The 19,952-nt window shown below is 34.4% G+C and overlaps 1 pseudogene; it reads right to left on the bottom strand.

Annotated features, from left to right (window-relative positions):
• Positions 1-7,768: 7,768 nt before the first annotated feature.
• LOC113932640 overlaps positions 7,769-19,952 on the bottom strand; it is a 38,307-nt pseudogene continuing 26,123 nt past the window's right edge.

Below are 19,952 nucleotides of genomic sequence, written 5' to 3'. Positions count from 1 at the left end.
TAATGCACATGTCAAACAACATGAGGCAACAACTGACAGAACTGCAAGGAGAAATAAAGACACTATCATAGCTGAAGACTTTAGTGTTCTTCTCCCAGAAATGGACAGATTTTAGCAGGCTAAAAATAACTAAGGACATAGTTGAACTCAACAACACCATCAATCAACTGGTTATAATTGACATCTGTAGACTGTTTTATCCAACAAGAGCAGACCACACATTTTTCTCAAGCTTACATGGATATATTAACATTCTGGGCCATAAAATACACCTGAACAAATTTAAAAGATTGGAAATCATACAGTGTCTGCCCTCAGATCACATTGGAGTTAAACTGGAAATCAATAACAGAAAAATAACTGGAAAATCCCCAAATAAGTGGAGATTAAACAATACACTTCTGCATAACACATGAGATGAAGAAATAATCTCAAGAAAAGTTTAAAAATATCTTGAACTACATAAAAATGAAACACAATTTTGGTTCAGTGCAGCAAAAGCAGTGCTTAAAGGGAAATTTATAGCATTGAATACATATCTCAGAAAAGAAGAAATATCTAAAATCAGCAACCTACAATGTCATCTTAGGAACCAAGAAAAAGAAGAGCAAATTAAATCCAATTAAGCAGAAGAAAATAAATAATAAGAAATGGAGCAGAAATCAGTAAAATTGAAAATGGGAAATCAGGAGAGAAAATCAATGAAATCAAAAGCTTATTCTTTGAAAGATCAATAAAATTGATAACACTTTAGCCAGGCTAACTAAGAAAAAAAGAGATAGACTCTAAATTACTGATATCAGAGATGAAATACGGGACATCAATATAAATCTACAGAAATTAAAACGATAATAAAGGAATACTACAAACAATTATGCCCACAAATTTTATAACCTAGCTGATATGGACCAATTCCCTGAAAGACACAATCTGCTATTGTGTCACCACCACTCAAGAAGAAATAGAGGATCAGAATAAGCCTGTATCTATTAAAGAAATTGAATCAAAAGACTAATAACCTTCCAAAACAGTAAGCACTGGATCCATAGAATCACTAGTGAATTCTTCCAAATATTTAGGGAAACAATATGCCGATAATCTACAATCTCTTTCAGAAGATAGAAGCAGAGGGAATATTTCCTGACTCATTTAATGATGTCAACATTACCCTAATATCAAAATAAAGATGTTATAAGAAAACAAAACAACCTTTCATGGAAATATATTCAAAAATTCTCATCTAAATGTTAGCAAATCAAATAAAAAAAAGTATAAAAAGAATTATGCATCACGACATAGGATTTGTCCCAGGTATGCAAGACTCATTCAGCGTTTGAAAATCAATTAATGTAATCCACCACATCAACAGGCTAAAAAAAAAAAAAAAATCACATAATCATATTAATAGAACCAAAAAAAAAAAGCATTTGACAAGATCCACGTCCACTCATGCTAAAAATTCTCAGTAAACTAGAACTAGAAGGAAACTTTTAATTTCATAAAAAGTGTCTACAAAATGTCTACAGCAAACATCATACTTAGTGGTTGGAAACTCAAAGCTTTCCTGTTTAGTATCAGGTACAAGGCAAGGTTGTCCCCTTTCATCACTCCTTTTTCACCATCATACTGCAAGCTCTGGCTAATGCAATAAGACAAGAAAAGGAAATAAAAAATTTAAGAGTATAAAAGAAGACATACAACTGTGTTTTCAGATGACATGATAATCTATGTAGACAATTCAAAAGAATCAACATAAAAATTCTTGTAAAAAATAAGCAATTATAGCAAGTTTGAAGCATACAAGATTAATGTACAAAAGTCAATTGCTTTCCTAGATACCAACAATGAACAAGAGGAAAATGAAATTAAAACCACAATACCATTTATGTTAGCAACAAAAACATTAAAAACTAAGGTATAAATATAACCACATATCCAGGTATCCAGTGAAAATACTCTGGATGATATTATAATGATGGGTATATATCATCATCATTTGTCCAAACCCATAAAGTAAGGTAAAAAAATGGACTTTGGATGATTATCGTTTTCCAATGTAGGATCTGGTGTGTGATATTGATAATGGAAGAGGCTATGCATGTGTGAATACAGGGCATATCTGGGAAATCTCTGTACATTTCTCTTAAGTTTACTGTAAACTGCTCCAAAAAATTAGTCTTTAAAAACAAAAGAATCCAGATTTGAGAAAAGAAAGTTAATTGTTAACTTGCAGAAAGCTCACTTTCATCACAAAATGAATGCTGAAAGAAAAGAATAATTGCAAAGTTCTTCATATATAAAATCCTTTTACTTGGGATTTTTTAATGCAATCTAATTATCCAATGAGATATCAGAAAAAACAGGAAACTTAGGCAGGGCAGATTTCTAAACTCACAATACCAGTAAGACTCATTACATTTATATGCAATTGCTTGAAAAAAATGTTCAAGGCGGAATAGAAATTTCTTTACTTGATAAAGTTTTATCAGTAAAAGATCAATAATAAATACCATTTTCAGTTGGGATTATCATTCTTATGAAAAAACACAAGTCTAGGAGATTCACATCCTTCTCCTTCCAAGTAGCTTAAGAAGTTGACTCATCCAGTCTGATTTAACTCAACTGAAGAACAGATTAATGCCAGTGTCAGATCTGTGAAGGTATTTCTTTTTCTTTTTTTTTTTTTTTTGGAGGGGGGACAGTTTCTTCACTGATTAACTACCCCCATCTCTTCTTTTTCTTGTAAACAACTAGATGTTTCTCTACTTCTCTTCCTCTATAAATAATGCAGAACAACATGGGAGCAGAATCCTTCTCTGGGAGCCCAGTGCTTGGTGAGTCCAGTGGAGCTATGTCCATCTTTAAACACACTGCTTCATCACTTATTGGGATGGCTGAACCATTAATTTGACTCTTTTTTTCTCTTTTATAAATATCTAAAGGTTAGAAAATATTCCTTCATGTCCTCTTTTGCCTGCATCTTACACAATTACCATGCACCAGACTAGATACTAATGATTGTTCACAGGAAGTTGGTAGAAACAAATGGAAATTAAAACACAATATTTAATTCTCAAGCTCTTACTTTTTTCTTCATGTTGACCAATAAAAGGTACTTTATTTTTGTTTTTTTATGACACATTTATAGAAACTGATGATGTGAGCAACAGAATAAAGTTCCATGGAATAAAAATCATGCTGATAGTAATGCAATTAGTAACACTATAATTGGAAAATTTTTGTATTTACAAGTTTCAAAATGCACTTACCCCATGTGTCAAATAGGAAATTATTTTAATAGGAAATTATTTTAGAAACTATGGAATATTAAACTGAATAATATTGGAAAAAACCACATTATTGGATAGTTCTGATTGTGTTCAAATGCCACTTATTAACAGCAGCTTGAAAATAGCCCCCCCCAGAAGCCTCATTTGTCATAAATGTCAAAAGTTCCAATGGCTTACATTATGCAAATTGTTTGTATGTTTGGTAGCACACAAAAGCAACCATAGAAAGGAATAAATTAGAGTGATTATTATGTTGTACAATTTACAATCAAATAAACCAAAAAACTAGAATTGTGATTCAAAGAGTACTTGCCATTTTGCTTGAACACTATAACTTGCAGTCAGCCAGTTGTTTATTTTCTGTGTAAATTGCTTTCCTGAGTGCTCTAACAACATATATTAAAAATAAGCAAGAAAGTAAACAAAAAAACCCAGTAAGCATAACTTTAAAAAGTGGAGAATATTACATACTTGTGTTTTAAACTCAGAAATATTTTTAGGAGGTTTCAGATAAAATCCTATTTTATTCCAAGCTCACATAAAATACTCTAATTCTATTTATTGCACTTTGAAATATGCTGTAGTATAATTATTAGAGGAACTTTATAATAGATATTGAATTGAAAAATATTAGAAATGCTGATTCAACAGTCCTGTAATTGGTGATATTTTATTAATTTTTAATGATTTAAATTTAATTAATTTTAAATTAAATTAAAAATTTTAAATTAAATTTAATTGATTTAATTAATTTTTAAGTGATTTAGTCACTTAAAACTAGTCAACAGGCCTCTGGTTCTAAAATACTCATTGATTTACATTTCCATTATGTACAAAATATGTTTAAACTGTTTAGTAGCAAAGGTTTACAAACCTCATCGAAACAATCTTATTTAAAATAACCCCCATTAAAAGATTTACCTAGTATAATAATAAATATTCATTGAAAAAAAAATTGCCTTGGGAGAATGAAAGGTTTCAAGAACAATGTAATAACTGTTGAATACCTCAAAGCTAAAATGTCAAGGAAGTTCATGTTCAAAATTAAAGGGTTGTCACTATAATACAAAACATGTTTGAAAATTTCACTACAAGAAGCACATTTTATTTTAGATTAGTTTTAGATTTACAGTAAAATTGTCAAGATAGTACAGAGACATTCCGTATATCCCACATACAGTTTCTGCTATTTTCAATATGTTACATTAATATAGTATATTTGGCACAATTAAGTGACAAATACTGATATATTATTTTTAACTAAAGTCCATATTTTATTTGGATTCCCTTTGTTCTTACCTAACATTACTCTGTTACAGATACCATCCAAAACACCACATTGCATTTTATATTCCTATCTTCTGGTGCTTCTCTTGGCTTTGACAGTTTGTAAGAATTTCCTTGGTTTTGATGACCTTGAAAGATTTCAGGAGTGCTGGTATTTTGAATTAATTTGGAATTATCTGAATTTTTCCTTCTCATTAGAATGGAATTATATGTTTACAGGAGGAAGAACACAGATAAAGACATCGTATCACATCCTATTAATGACACATAATTATCAACATTACCTATCATTGTTGATGTTAACCTTGATTACTTAGCTGAAATAGTGTTTGTAAGGTTTCTCAAATGCAAAGTTACTTTCCCCTTTCCCCCATATATCTATGTACATATATACACACAGAGATCTATATCTATAAATTTATATGTATATCTGTCTCTCTGAAAGGAAGTTGCTATGTGAAGTCTACACTTAAAAAATTTGGAGGTGTGGGCACCCGGGTGGCTCAGTTGGTTAAGCGACGGCCTTTGGCTCAGGTCATGATCCCGGAGTCCTGGGATTGAGTCCCACATCTGGCTCCCGGCTCAGCGGGGAGCCTGCTTCTCCCTCTGACCCTTTCCCCTCTCATGCTGTTTCTCTCGCTCTCTCAAATAAATAAATAAATAAATAAATAAATAAATAAATAAATAATTAAAATCTTTAAAAAAAAGTTGGAGTTGTGTTTCTCATCCTTGGAGAAGAAGTATCAACATAAATCATTTGCAGTTCTTTTTCAGAAAAGATTTGTCTCTTCTCTCTCTATTTATGCATTCATTTATTTATATAACTATAGGCTTATAGTATTCATTTCACACTTTGAGTTATAATTTAATATTATTTTATTTATTTTGTTCAAATTTTTTCAGCTTTGGTCATTGGGAGTTCTTTCAATTAGCTCCTCTGTCCCTTTGACATACCTCAATCTGTGTGTGTGTGTGTTAGCACTTTCTTATTTTGTGGATGCCCCAGCCTTATCTTGTACAATTACTGTTCAAGCCTAGAATCAGATATTTATCCAAGGAGGTTTTCTTTCTTTTAATTGAGAATAATATTAGAAACCAAAAATTTAGCACCTGGTGAGATCATTGTCACTGGGTTATATTTGTTTAGATTTTCTCAGCTAAGTATGAGTATATATATATATATGTGTGTGTGTGTGTGTGTGTGTGTGTGTGTACTAACCAGTGTATATACATGCATATATATGTATTTCTATCTGTAACCATCTGAATTTATAATAAACATGAGTTTGTGCTCATATGTCCAGCTGTAATCCATTACCACTTGAATCATTTTAACACCTAAACTTGCTTATCTGTAGACAGTTCTGTCAGTGAGGAACTTGACTCCTATTAACACTATTAATTTACTTAACTGTTCATTTCCAGTATATATGTGTAGCAGTATCAGAATTATTAACATGTAACTAAACAGTGAATAACTATGAATAAGAGTACAATGCTTAGGTATAAAATTTTTTGTTAGGTTGTTTGGTTTGGTTTGATTTGGTTTGGTTTACCATTAGTCTTTATCCGTTTATTTCCAGAATTACTTACATACCAACTTTTGCTCCATTCCTTTAAGTGAGATTGTTTCATACATTTGTAATAGTTTCTTTTCCCACATTTTGTATTTCTACCAGGAATCACATGATCTCCTACTTTTTATATACTAAGGGTCACTCTTTGTTCAGTAAAGTTCTTTGGGTTTTGACCTATACACAGTGCCATGTATCCATCACTATAGTATCGTTGGAATGGTTTCATAGCCCTAACATATTCCCTGTGCTTTACTTAAATCTTTCTTCTCCCCACCCCCATACCTCTGACAAGCACTGATCTTTGTAATGTCTCTATAGTTTGGGCTTTTCCAAAATGTTGTATAAGTCAAATTGTGTGGTACATAGCCTTTTCAGACTGATTCGTTTTTACTCGGAGATAGGCATTCAAGTTTCCTCCATATCCCCTTCGTCTTTATAGCTCATTTTTTTAATTACTGAATAATATTCCATCGTATGATGTACCATGGCTTGTTTATCCAGTTCTCTATTGAGGAATATCTTGTTGCTTTTGATCTTTGGCTATTATGAATAAAGTATCTATAAATATTCACATGCAGAATTTTATGTGGTTGTAAATTTTATGTGGATGTAAGTTTCAAATAATTGGGTGAATAACTAGGAGCACTGTTGCTGAATCGTGAAGCAAGATTACATTTAGTTTTGTCATGAAATGTCAAATTGTCTTCCAAAGTGGTTGTACCATTTTGCAATCCCATCAGCAGAGAATGAATTGTTCCACTGTATAGCCAGCAATTGGTCTTGACTCCTTTTGGATCTTAGCCATTATTATATGTAAGTAGTGGTATCAAATTACTGTTTTAATTTGCAATTCCCTAATGTCAAATGATGTTTCTTATCTTTTCCTATGATTATTTATTGTCCACATACCTTCTTTGGTAAGGTACCTCGTCAAATCTTTTGCCCGTTTTCTAATTGGGTTGGATATTTTCTATTCAGTTTTTTTTTAAATAGATCATTTAATATACCTATTTTCACTTCTGTTAATTCAACGCTGATTTCTATTATGCATGCATAGCCACTTGGTTGAACTTGCTATTTACTTATTTTCCAACATGCAGCAACCTTCGACAAGATGGCTAAGCTGAACTGGTTATTCTTAAAGAGTACAATGTACCGGGTCCTCAGAGTCTTATCAACTTTAATGTTTCCAAAGAGCCCGATGAGGCTGCTCAGCACGCTGGCTTTTCACTGAAATTTCCTATTTGGTGGATGGCAAGACAGACTAGGATCTTCCCACGTCTCCTGGCCGCATGCATTCACATCACAGCTTGGTTGGGGAAGCAGGAGGGACTGAATAATAAGTAGATCCTCCTCCAAACACAGCTGGGTGAGAGAGTTTCATTTTTGGAAAGTAAAGCGAATCATGAAAACCTCCTTAATGGTGTGATTTGCTCCAGGGTTCTTTTGATACTTAAGAAGGGAAATATTAATCCTTGTGCACAGTACTCTTATTTTCAGCTTTATAGAGTTTTCTTCTCCAGCCATCACTTCTGTAGTGAGGCAATTTATTGTACTTGCGGCGGAATGGAAAGCACAAAGATGTCTCTCATAATCGAGGTGGTGATAGCCTTCTCATTTCCTGCCAAATGGATCAGACCACACTTTTAACCCTGGAGGCTGCACATCTTCTTGAATAATACCAGCTCGATTTACGGCTTGCTCGGTACTCGCCCAGCCACATTAGGGGCCAGAAGTAGATAGGGTAGAAGGCGGCGCCGATCAGGGAGATGAAGCCGCCGAAGATGAGCACGGTGCGCAGGTTCCGGGACATGGCGCTGGGCACCGGGCTGCCCTGACCCGCTGCGAGGCCCGCACACTGCGAGTCCGAGTTCGCGCCGCCGGGCCGTGACCCCGCTCGGAAGAGGCGGTCTATTGTTCAGTTCTAATAGTTACTTGTATATTTTGTAAACAAGTCCTATAGAAGATATGTATTTTGCAAATATTTTCTTCTAATCTGTGGCTTGTATTTTAATTTTCTTAATAGGTTCTCTTATACAGAAGAAGTTTTTAATTAAAGTCCAATTTATCACTTTCATTATTCATGCATCATGTTTTCTTGTGTTGTTTATAAAAACTCATCACCAAACCCGTCAATGCTCATTTAATCCTATATTTATATTTAGAAGTTTTATCTTCTATCTTATATTCTTGATATATTCATTTATTTTCCCATGAATTTTTACTTGAATCTTTGAGTTTTTCTATATAGACAATCATGTCATCCATGGATAAAGACATTTATATTTCTTTCTTCCCAATTTGTACCCATTTTTTTCTTTTCTTGTTTCGTTGCACTAGTTAAGAATTCCAGTACAATATTGAATAGGTATAATTAAAGAGAACTTCCTTACTTTTTCCCAATCATAGGTGAAAAGTGTCCATGCTCATCCTTAAGTATAAAGTTAGCTCTAGGTTTTTTGCCTGTTTGTGTTTGTTTTGTAGATGTTCTTTATCAAGTTGAGAAAGTTCCTTTTTATTCCTAAATTGCTGAAACTTTTTATCACAAGTGGTTGTTGTATTTTGCCAAATACTTTTCTGTTTCATTTAATATCATCATGTGATTTTCTTCTTTATCTTTTTGATGTGGAAGAATACACTGTTAGATTCTTATTTTTTGAAACATTTTATATAACTAGAATGAACCCCACTTGTTCATGATGTATAATTATTTTTTATAAATTGTTGTATTTGATTTACTAACATTTTGTTGTGGATTTTTGTATTTATATTCATGAGGAATATTGGTCTTTGGCTTTCCTTTCTTGTAATATCTTTATCTGTTTTATGTATTTCATGTCATTTGTGTAATCTTGGCCTCATAAAATGTGTTGAGGAGTTTTTTACATACTGAAGAATGTGGTACTTTCCACATTCATAGTACTTTCCATCTAATAGGGGAGAAGTGGAGGGCATATTGTACTTGAAGAAGATATAGAGAACTCCTTGCATTATTTCCTAAAACCAGGAATGCACACACTTTGATGTGCTTCTGTTGCATGGTTCAGATAAGCATTCCAAAGCATTACTGAATCAGAGGAGCACAATTGTGATAATATCTAGCTTATTCATTCTTTTGTCACATATAGTGTTGAATGGATTCTGTGACTTCTCCAATTCTACTTTCCCATAATTCTTCAGTCACAATTAGATAGTTATAATAGGATTTTTTTTTAAGATTTTATTTATTTATTTAACAGAGAGATAGAAAGAGAGCACAAGTAGGCAGAGCAGCAGGCAGAGGGAGAGGGAGAAGCAGGCTCTCTGCGAGCAGGGAGCCTGACGTGGGGCTCGATCCCAGGACCCTGGGATCATGACCCGAGCCAAAGGCAGCGGCTTAACTGACTGAGCCACCCAGGTGCCCCTATAATAGGATTCTTTTGACTTTTTAAAAAAGAAATTTTACCTGTTATTATGCAATTTTGTTTATTTGTAACAACCTTTATTTAGTACTTAACATGTGCCAGTTCATAAATCTGTCCCCACTCTTTGCTGACACGGTCTGTTTCTACTGTGATAAAGATGTGTGAGTGCTCTGTTCCTCCTTGCGTCTGATCATTCTGCCATCTCAGGCTTAAGTCAGATGGAGGATTTTATTTGTCCAGATATCTCTGTGTTCTGATTGGGGAGGAGTGTCCAGCAATTAAAGCAGTGCTCTCCCCACCAGAGGTAGCAAACCATCATTTTTCCTATAACATGAAAAGAAAAAAACATTTCATCATCTTGAGTTTGGATTTTATTTTTCCAAAGATATCACAGCGTATCTTGGTTATGAGGTATACTCTTACTATTATCTGATTTTGATCTTATTCTGTAAGAAATATAACCATGGCCATATTTTGCTAAAAGTGTATTCACCACATATCTAGGATTGTTTTCTTTACAAGGGGCAACTTCACTGGCTTAGAAGGAACCAGTGTGTAGGAAATCACTCCCACATAGTTAAAGGGTGGTTTATGAATCCAAATTCATTTGCCACAGATATGTTCTATGCCAATATTTTACATCATGCCTAATGGAAAAAGCAAACATGTGCTGCTTACTCAGTGTATATTAGCCAGCATGCATCATGAATTGGAGCCAAACTGCCTTTTTTTAAATCCCTCTGCCTTCTTAACAGATCCAAATTTTGGGCAAGTTCTTTAACTTCTCTGTTGTTCTGTGTCCTCATTTGTATAGTGGGGATATTAATAATTTTATTTCCTGAGTTGACCATTAGGATTAAAATAATATGTATGTATGTATGTAAATTGCTTAATACATATATATGCATGTGTGTATATATGTAAATGTATACATGTCTAATATACATACACATATAATGTTCTGTGTGTATATGTTTGTACATATGTGTGTGCATGTGTGTTTATGTACATTAAGTTCTTGTTTGTAATGCCTTGCAAGTAATAAATACTAAACAAATCTTACTAGAAATGAAAACTACATAATAACGGGTAAAATTTTTAAAAGGATAAAACATTAACTATTTAACTGTGCTCTGAATACAACATGTAATTACCCTCTCTACAAAAGCCTCTTAAGTAGTAAAACACTAACCATAGATAAAGGCATGCAGGATGTTACAATAGGTGCTAAGCAGAATTTTAAAATAACATTATAAGCACAAAATCCAGGAGAGGAAACGAGAAAATAAAGCAAAGCATGTGTTAAATCAGATATGGTAAATTTATAATATCCTTTTCTCAAACCATTTCTCAGAGGTTACCAAACTTTAATCTCCATCAGAGTCATCTTGAAAGCTTGTTAATACACAAATTGAAGGATCCAACCCATCAAATACTCTGATTTAGTAGGTGTGGCTGGGGCCTGAGAATTTGCATTTCTCTTTCACCTTTGGTTCTAAGGCTGCTGGTCCTGATCAGGGAACATAATAAAAGAATCATGGCTCCAACCACAGCTGAAAATGCAGACTATTGTGACGCACCAGTACGAGGAATATCATAAAGAATGAATGGGAGGGCACCTGGGTGGCTCAGTTGGTTAAGCGACTGCCTTCGGCTCAGGTCATGATCCTGGAGTCCCAGGATCGAGTCCCACATCGGGCTCCCTGCTCAGCAGGGAGTCGGCTTCTACCTCTGACCCTCTTCCCTCTCGTGCTCTCTATCTCTCATTCCCTCTCTCTCAAATAAATAAATAAAAATCTTTAAAAAAAAAGAATGAATGGGAGAAGTACACTGATTGAAATATGTTTTAAATATCCACATACTTTTGGGTTCCTATATTTTACCGATAAACTCACCCTCAGTTCTGATGATATTTCTATTCTCGGGTCTCTCACAAAAGATATAAAATAATTGATATCACGAGTAGAATACCTGCCTTCTCTACATGTGGAACTTTGTGACATTTTCTTATTCAAATTGGATGGAAACTCTATTCCTACTACTCTAAATTAAAGATTGGTTAACATCCATATTCATTTACACTTAAGTAACTTAAGACTTATCCTACTTAGAGACCCAAAAACATTAAATTTTATTGCCTGGCCATTAGATTTGTTGATATGTTTTAAATGGAACTAATGTGTTTTCTTTTGTTTGGGTTTTTTTTTTTTTTTGAACTAATGCTTTTTAACCATGACTTCCAGCATAATATAAGCATATTTAATTTATGCATTTTAATAACATGATTGTTAACGAAGATTTTGGCTACTATAAAGTTACTTCAGAGGTGAGTTAGAATTCTGTAAAGATACTATGAAAGTTAGTTTGACTGCTATCAAAATCAAAGCTGGCTGTTTTGTAGAAATTCACAATCAAATCTTAAAATTTTATATGGGAAGATGAGACTTATATTAGACAAAACTATTTTGAAAAAGAAAAAAGTTAGAGAACTTTCCTAACTTCATAATTTACTATAAAAATTACAAAAATTCACAATTTACTATAAAGGTATAGTAATCAAGACAATATAGTACTGACATAAAGATATATTGATTAACTAAGAGTTAATTAGAGAAATTAGAACCCACATATACTGCTTGTAGGAATATAAAATGATAACAGTAATTTTGGAAATCAAAATGGCAAACTTCTTAAACACAGAGTTTCTTTAAGACACAAGAGTTCTCTTCCTAGTTATGTAATCAAGGGAAATTAAAAATGTGCCCACATAAAGTATATAGCAACATTATTTATAAGAGCCCCTAAATGGAAACAACCCAAATTCCCAGCAACTGATGAATGGAAAAGTAAAATGTTGTATATCATATGATGAAATATTATTTAGGAATTATAAAAATGAAGTAGAGATACACACAAATATAGATGAACCTTGAAAGTACTAACTCAAATGGAAGAAGTAATCAAAAAGAACACATTTTCTGTCATTGCATTGATAGGAAATGTGTAAAATGGGCAAATCTATAGGGAAAGTAGATTAGATTACGTAGGACTGAGTAGGAAGTGGGAGGAATAGGGAGTGATTGCTAATAGATAATGTAATACTAAAAAATTAGATTGAAGTGATAGTTTCACAAATCTGTAGCTACACTAAACATCAGTGAGTTGTACACTTTAATAAAATAATAAGTCTATTTTGGGGGCACCTGGGTGGCTCAGTCCTTAAGCATCTGATTTCAGCTCAGGTCATGATCCCAGGGTTCTGGGATCGAGCCCCTCATTGGACTCCCTGCTCCACAGGAAAGCCTGCTTCTCCCTCTCCCACTTCCCCTGCTTGTGTTCCCTCTCTCTCTGTGTCTCACCCTTTCAAATAAATGAATAAAATCTTTAAAATAATAATAAATCTATTTTAAAAGATTGGAACAATAAATCTCAAAAATAAGACATAGCAGGGTGCCTGGGTGGCTCAGTTGGTTAAGTGTCGGACTCTTGATTTCGGCTCAGGTCATGATCTCAGGGTTGTGAGATTGAACTCCATGTCAGGCTCTGTGCTGGGTGTGGAGCCTGCTTAAGATTTTCTCTCTCTCCCTCTACCCCTCCCTCCCACCACAAAAAGATAATAAATAAAATTTAAAGAAATAAAATAAGAAATAGAAAGGGAAAATAATTTTATTTGTTTGCTCATCGCATTATTGTTGATGTGGAATATATATTTTCATGGATTGGAAATATTTATCTTGGGAAGAAGTGAATTTTCCCCAAACTAATTGATAGGTTCCATGTGTTATGAATTAATAATCCAGAGTGTATTTCTGTTGATATTGTATGTTGATTCAAAAATTTATACAGAAATACAAATAACCAAGAATATCCAAAGCAATTTGGAAGAAAAGAATAATACCATGTTAGTCTTGTTTTATTTTTTAACACTTTATTTTTAAAAGCAGTTTTATGTTTATAACAAAATTGGGAGGAAGATAGGGAGATTTTTCGCATATCTGCAGAACATCCCCCAGTATCAACAACAGTCAGCCAGATGGGGTATTTTTTACCAAGGATGAAATTACATTCACATATCATAATCACCCAAAGTCCATAGTTTACATTCAGTTCACCCTTTATGTTGTACATTCCATGGCTTTGGACAAAAGTATAATGACATATATCCATCATTTTAAGATCATATAGAGTATTTTCCCTGCCATAAGCATCCTTTATGCTCTGCCTATTCATCTCCTGCCCCGCTCCCCCACATACCCCTGGCAACCACTGATCTTTTTACTGTCCATATTTTTGCCTTCCCAAGAATGTCTTATATGGCTGACACTTGAATAACATAGGTTTGAACTGCATGGGTGCATTTATATGTGGATTTTTTTCAATAAATATGTTGGAAATATTTTTTGGAGATTTGTAACAAATCAAAAATGTGTGTTTAATCATGTTATCTTATTTAATGTATCAACTGGTTTTATTTTATAGTGTACAAGTTTAAACTTATGGTTCTCTGAGTACTTTTGACAGATGTTTCTTTTTCTAAATACAAAATTCTTTTGAAACTATTTAGAAATCTAATTATACATTGTTTTGTGCTGGTCTGAGCCTATCAGTAGTAATGCTATGGACTAGAAATGCCTGGGCAATTTGGAAGAAAAAGAACTAGATAAAGCGAACTTCATTCAGACACTTCCCCTTCTAAGCCAGTGTTACAACTGAACTAACCTTTGTGGTTCTTTTTATGATTGCAAGATGTCCTTCAGCCATAACCATTAGGAAACTTTGAAGAAAAAATAGAATTTATTACTTATAAGCCCTGGAGAGTAAAAGGCTTACCAGGGTATACACACTGAAAAGTCACAGGTGGAGAGAAATTTGGAAGGGGGCAAGGAGAGAAAGAGAAGACAGAGGAGAGAGAAAGAGAGAAATAAAACATACAGACTGGCCTGGGTTTCTGTGTTTATTGGGGTCAAGTGTGAGGGGCTAGTATTTCACAGGCTCACTATTAGTGAATTAAAAACGTAAGAGCAGGAATTTGAAACATGGGAAGAGGAAAATCGAGTGGACCAAATGGTCAGTTATAGAAATCAACCAAGATATCTAAAACAAAGGAAACTCAGGGGGAGAAAGTGGCTTGAATCTTTATCTAGTAGTGTGGTTGACAAAATGTTTATTTTAGATACCCTTTGGTGAAGCAGAGGTCTCTTTGAAATGGATGAGTCTTTGAAGTAGATGCTTCCACTATCAAAGCTTAAACAAGGCACTTGCATTACAAAAAGAAAAGCCAACTGTCAGAGCTTACACTACAGACATATAAAGTCTCTTTTTTCCCCATGGATGTAATTGTTACAAACTTATACATGAAAGAGAGTTCTTTTTAAGTATAGTCAGCTATGGTTTATTTTCTTTGTCTTTGTGTAGGTCTTCTCCCAGAGGGCACCTCACTTTAATGGTAGGTATCTGGATGTGCTTTGAAGGCAAGCATGTCTAAGGCTTTATTTGGAAAATTGAAACTTTGCTAAGGACAAAATTTTCATGAAAGGATAGGTTTTCTCTGGAAGTAGTATAGTATATTTCACATCATAAAAGGTCCTTTTTATGGGTATCTACCTGCCTTCCATTAAGATCATGCATTATTTTAGAAAGTAATTCACAAATTTTGGCTACCATTCAAAAATCTCTACGCTTTTTTTCCCTCCCTTTGTGTTTGTTTTGCTTTGCTTTGTTTAACAGTGGAGAGAGAGAAGTATCAAATCCAGTGGTTTCATACAATATTGCTTAAAGAATTACCAGATGGTTTTTCCCTGGCTTGCTCCTGTTTTGTTTTTATTTTTATTTGTTTCTTGGATCTCAGACACCTTATCTCAGGTTCATTGAGGGCACCCGTAACCAGAATATGATTCTTGGCTAAAAGAACCTATTCCACGGGCTGTTTTCAAGCACAGATTTCTCATTAGTTGGTTTCTATTGAAGTTTTTATTATCTTAAAATATCTCTGAAGAAAAATATCAACTTTATCCACTGCTTTGAAAACATATGTCCTCACATAAACATGCATATCAATGTTTAAAGTAGCTTTATTTATAATCACCCAAACTGGAAAAATAACAAAATGCTCTTTGATAGAGGAATGGATAAATTGTGCACATCCATACAATAGGATATTATTCTTCAGTAAAAGAAAATAAACCATCAGTTTGCAAAGATACATAGGTAAAACAAATATGTATAGCTAAGTGAAAGAAGCAAGTCTGAGTTATACTTATTGTATAATTCTAATTATATGACATTTTGCAAAAGACGAAGGGATGTAGAAAAGATCATATTTTGACAGAGACTCAGGGGGAGGGGGAAAGTTTAAATAAATGAAGCACAGGGAACATTTTAGTTTGGGGAAACTATTCTCATGATACTGTAGTAGTTAGTAGATACATGACGCAAGGCATTTGTCGAAGCCCATAGAACTTTACTGAATGAAGAGTGACTCTTAATGTATAAAAAATCATTTAGGAGGTCAAGGGATCCCAAGATGGAATGCAGAATGTGAGTTATAATCTAACTGTATTATAAATGTACATACAAAACTGTCTCAGCAAGGGGTTGGGAGAAAGAAGTGCTGACCTAATTAACTTTGGAAATTAGTGATGTATGGAAGATTAATGTTAAAAGAAGCTATACAGAAGCATTCTATTCTAGTTGATCAAGTTGTTTTCCATGGGAGTACTGGCTATCAATTATGATAACCCTGCCTGTATACTTGAATTAAAAAATTAGGTAAATGGATGATAGATGGTTGCAAACAGGCTTCTCACTGTTGGAGGTGTCTATAGACAAACAAGGGTAGGAGGCTAGAATGATCCATGTAATAATGGATTATTATTTGGTTAACCAAATTGATATCTCTACAAAACCATGTTTTAGATTATTAAGATACGTGTGATAACATCTAGAAGTATATACAGGAATGTGTATGTAAATGGGTTAGCATACACATGTGTATTTGCTTCTTCTGTCAACTGAAAGAGCTTAGAAACAACAAAAGCCCAGAGAAATGAAAACACCTGGTACTCAGATCTAGGTTTCCAATAGCATTCTCCAATAAAAGGAGACAATGCTTTTTGGAAAAATGGGTGATTATAGGACTGGGGTAGAAAATATACAGCATAAGCCAGAATGTGAGGAAATATTAAAAAAAAATCACAGTGTTATATGCCAATGGGATCAAGGGACCAACTCTGACAGAGGTAGCCAAAGCTAGAACAACTTGAATCATGAAATAATTAAGTAGTACTAGATTATAATCTAAAATATTAAATAAATACATATGAGTCTATATTGATATAAGTAAATGATTCAATAAATAAATACGTGGAAGAACGCCTGGATGGCTTAGATGGTTAAGCATCTGCCTTTGGCTCAGCTCATAATCTCAGGGTCCTGGGATTGAGCCCCACGTCGGGCTCCCAGCTCAGCCTCTCCTTCTGCCTCTCCCTCTGCTTGTGCTCTCTCTGTCTCTCTCTCTCTCTCGCAGATGAATAAATAAAATCATAAATAAATAAACAAATGAATGAATGAATGGAAAAGACAAGACAAATTTCTACCATGGAAGATTCCAAATAACTGATGTAGATATTCAACACTCAAGGAGTTCAAACATAACTTCTTTAAGTTTGGGCTGCTCATAGTAATTTACTTCCAGAGAATACAGCATGGGAAAGGGGTAGAAAAGAGTAAATTTACAATGGAGAAATATGGCAACATTATCTCAAGGTCAACATCAACAGTGATATCATGTTGGCATATACAAGTGATACGTGGTGAAAATGGCACTTTATGGTTTTCCTCCCTAAACCCCATAACCTCAGTATAATCATGAGAAAGACGTTAGACACATGCCAATTTAGGACATTCTGTAAAATACCTGACTGCTATTCCTAAAAGTTGTCAAGTTTATCAAAAGCAAAAAAAAAAAAAAGTCTGAGAAACTGTCATAGTCAAGAAGAGCTTATGGAAGCATAATGATCAATGTAATGTAATAGTTTCCTGGAAGGCATCTCCTGAAGCAGAAAATGAACCACAGGTAAATATCAAATACATTTGAATGAATTATGAACTTTTGTTAATAATAATGTATCAACATTGTCTAAGAATAACAACTGCACCATGTTAAAAGATACTAATGGAAGTAACTGGGTGTGGGGCAGAAGGGAACTTTCTGTACTATCTTTTCAATAGTTCTGAAAACTGAAAACAGTTCTAATAATAACATTTATTTTCATAATGGTAACCTGACTTGATTTTTAACATCTGCATCATACCAGTCTTTATTGGTCTAACCATAGTTGTTCAGAAGTAAGTCCGCCTAATAGCTTTTTTTATTTAAGATGTATTTATATATTTATTTTAGAGACACAGAGAGAGGGAGGAGGGGCAGAGGGAGAGGGAAAAAGAAACCCAAGCCAATTCTGCACTGAGCACGGAGACTGACAAAGGGCTCAATCTCATGATCCTGAGATTATGACCTGAGCCGAAACCAAGAGTCAGACTCTCAACTAATGTGCCAACCAGATGCCCCAAGACTATATTTCTTTTTTTTTCTTTATCTACTTTAAATTTTTTATTGTTATGTTAATCACCATACATTACATCATTATTTTTTGATGTAGGGTTCCATGATTCATTGTTTGTGTATGACACCCAGTGCTCCACGTAGAACGTGCCCTCCTTAACACCCATCACCAGGCTAAACCAAACCCCAACGCCTCCCCTCTAGAACCCTCAGTTTGTTTTTCAGAGTCCATCGTCTCTCATGGTTTGTATCCCCATCCGATTTCCACCCCCTTCATTCTTCCCCTCCTGCTATCTTCTTTTTTTTTTCTTAACATATATTACATTATTTGTTTCAGATGTACAGTCTGTGATTCAATTGTCTTGCACAATTCACAGCAGTCACCATAGCACATACCCTCCCCAATGTCTATCACCCAGCCACCCCATCCCTCCCACCCCACCCCCACTCCAGCAACCCTCAGTTTGTGTTCTGAGATTAAGAATTCCTCATATCAGTCAGGTCATATGATACATATCTTTCTCTGATTGACTTATTTCACTCAGCATAAAACCCTCCAGTTCCATCTACATCGTTGCAAATGGCAAGATCTCATTCCTTTTGATGGCTGCATAATATTCCATTGTGTATATATACCACTTCTTCTTATTCCATTCATCTCTCGATGGACATCTTGGATTTTGATGGAATCCTGTCTCACATTTAGGTCTATCAACCATTTGGAGTCTATTGTGTGTGTGCTGTAAGGAAATGGTCCAGTTTCATTCTTCTGCATGTGGCTGTCCAATTTTCCCAACACCATTTGTTGAAGAGACTGTCTTTTTTTTCCATTGGACCTTCTTTCCTGCTTTGTTAAAGATTAGTTGGTCATAGAGTTGAGGGTCCATTTCTGGGCTCTCTATTCTGTTCCAATGATCTATGTGTCTGTTTTTGTGTCAGTACAATACTGTCTTGATGATGACAGCTTTGTAATAGCACTGGAAGTCCGGAATTGTGATGCCGCCAGCTATGCTTTTCTTTTTCAACATTCCTCTGGCTATTCAGGGTCTTTTCTGGTTCCATACAAATTTTAGGATTATTTGTTCCATTTCTTTGAGAAAAGTGGATGGTATTTTGATGGGGATTGCATTGAGTGTGTAGATTGTTCTAGGTAACTTTGACATCTTCACAATGTTTGTTCTTCCAATCCATGAGCATGGAATGTTTCTCCATTTCTTTGAGTCTTCCTCAATTTCTTTCCTGAGTATTTTATAGTTTTCTGAGTACAGATCCTTTGCCTCTTTGGTTAAATTTATTCCTAGGTATCTTATGGTTTTGGATGCAATTGTAAATGGGATTGACTCCTTAATTTGTCTCTCTTCTGTCTTGTTGTTGGTGTATAGGGTGCCACTGGTTTCTGTGCATTGATTTTATATCCTGCCACTTGACTGAATTCCTGTATGAGTTCTAGCCGTTTTGGGGTGGAGTCTTTTGGGTTTTCCACATAAAGTATATCATCTGCAAACAGTGAGAGTTTGACTTCTTCTTTTCCAATTTGGATGCCTTTGATTTCTTTTTGTTGTCTGATTGCTGTGTCTAGGACTTCTAATACTATGTTGAATAGCAGAGGTGATAGGGAACATCCCTGCCGCATTCCTGACCTTAGGGGGAAAGCTCTCAGCTTTTCCCCATTGAGAATGATATTCGCGGTAGGCTTTTCATAGATGGCTTTTATGATACTGAGGTATGTACCCTGTATCCCTATACTCTGAAGAGTTTTGATCAAGAAAGGATGCTGTACTTTGTCAAATGCTTTTTCTACATCTATTGAGAGGATCATATGATTCTTGTT

Source organism: Zalophus californianus, chromosome 10 (assembly GCF_009762305.2).
Source record: "Zalophus californianus isolate mZalCal1 chromosome 10, mZalCal1.pri.v2, whole genome shotgun sequence".
Taxonomy (NCBI): Eukaryota; Metazoa; Chordata; class Mammalia; order Carnivora; family Otariidae; genus Zalophus; species Zalophus californianus.
The sequence above is the reverse complement of the archived record's forward strand: the minus strand, read 5'-3'. Positions and strand labels throughout refer to the sequence as shown.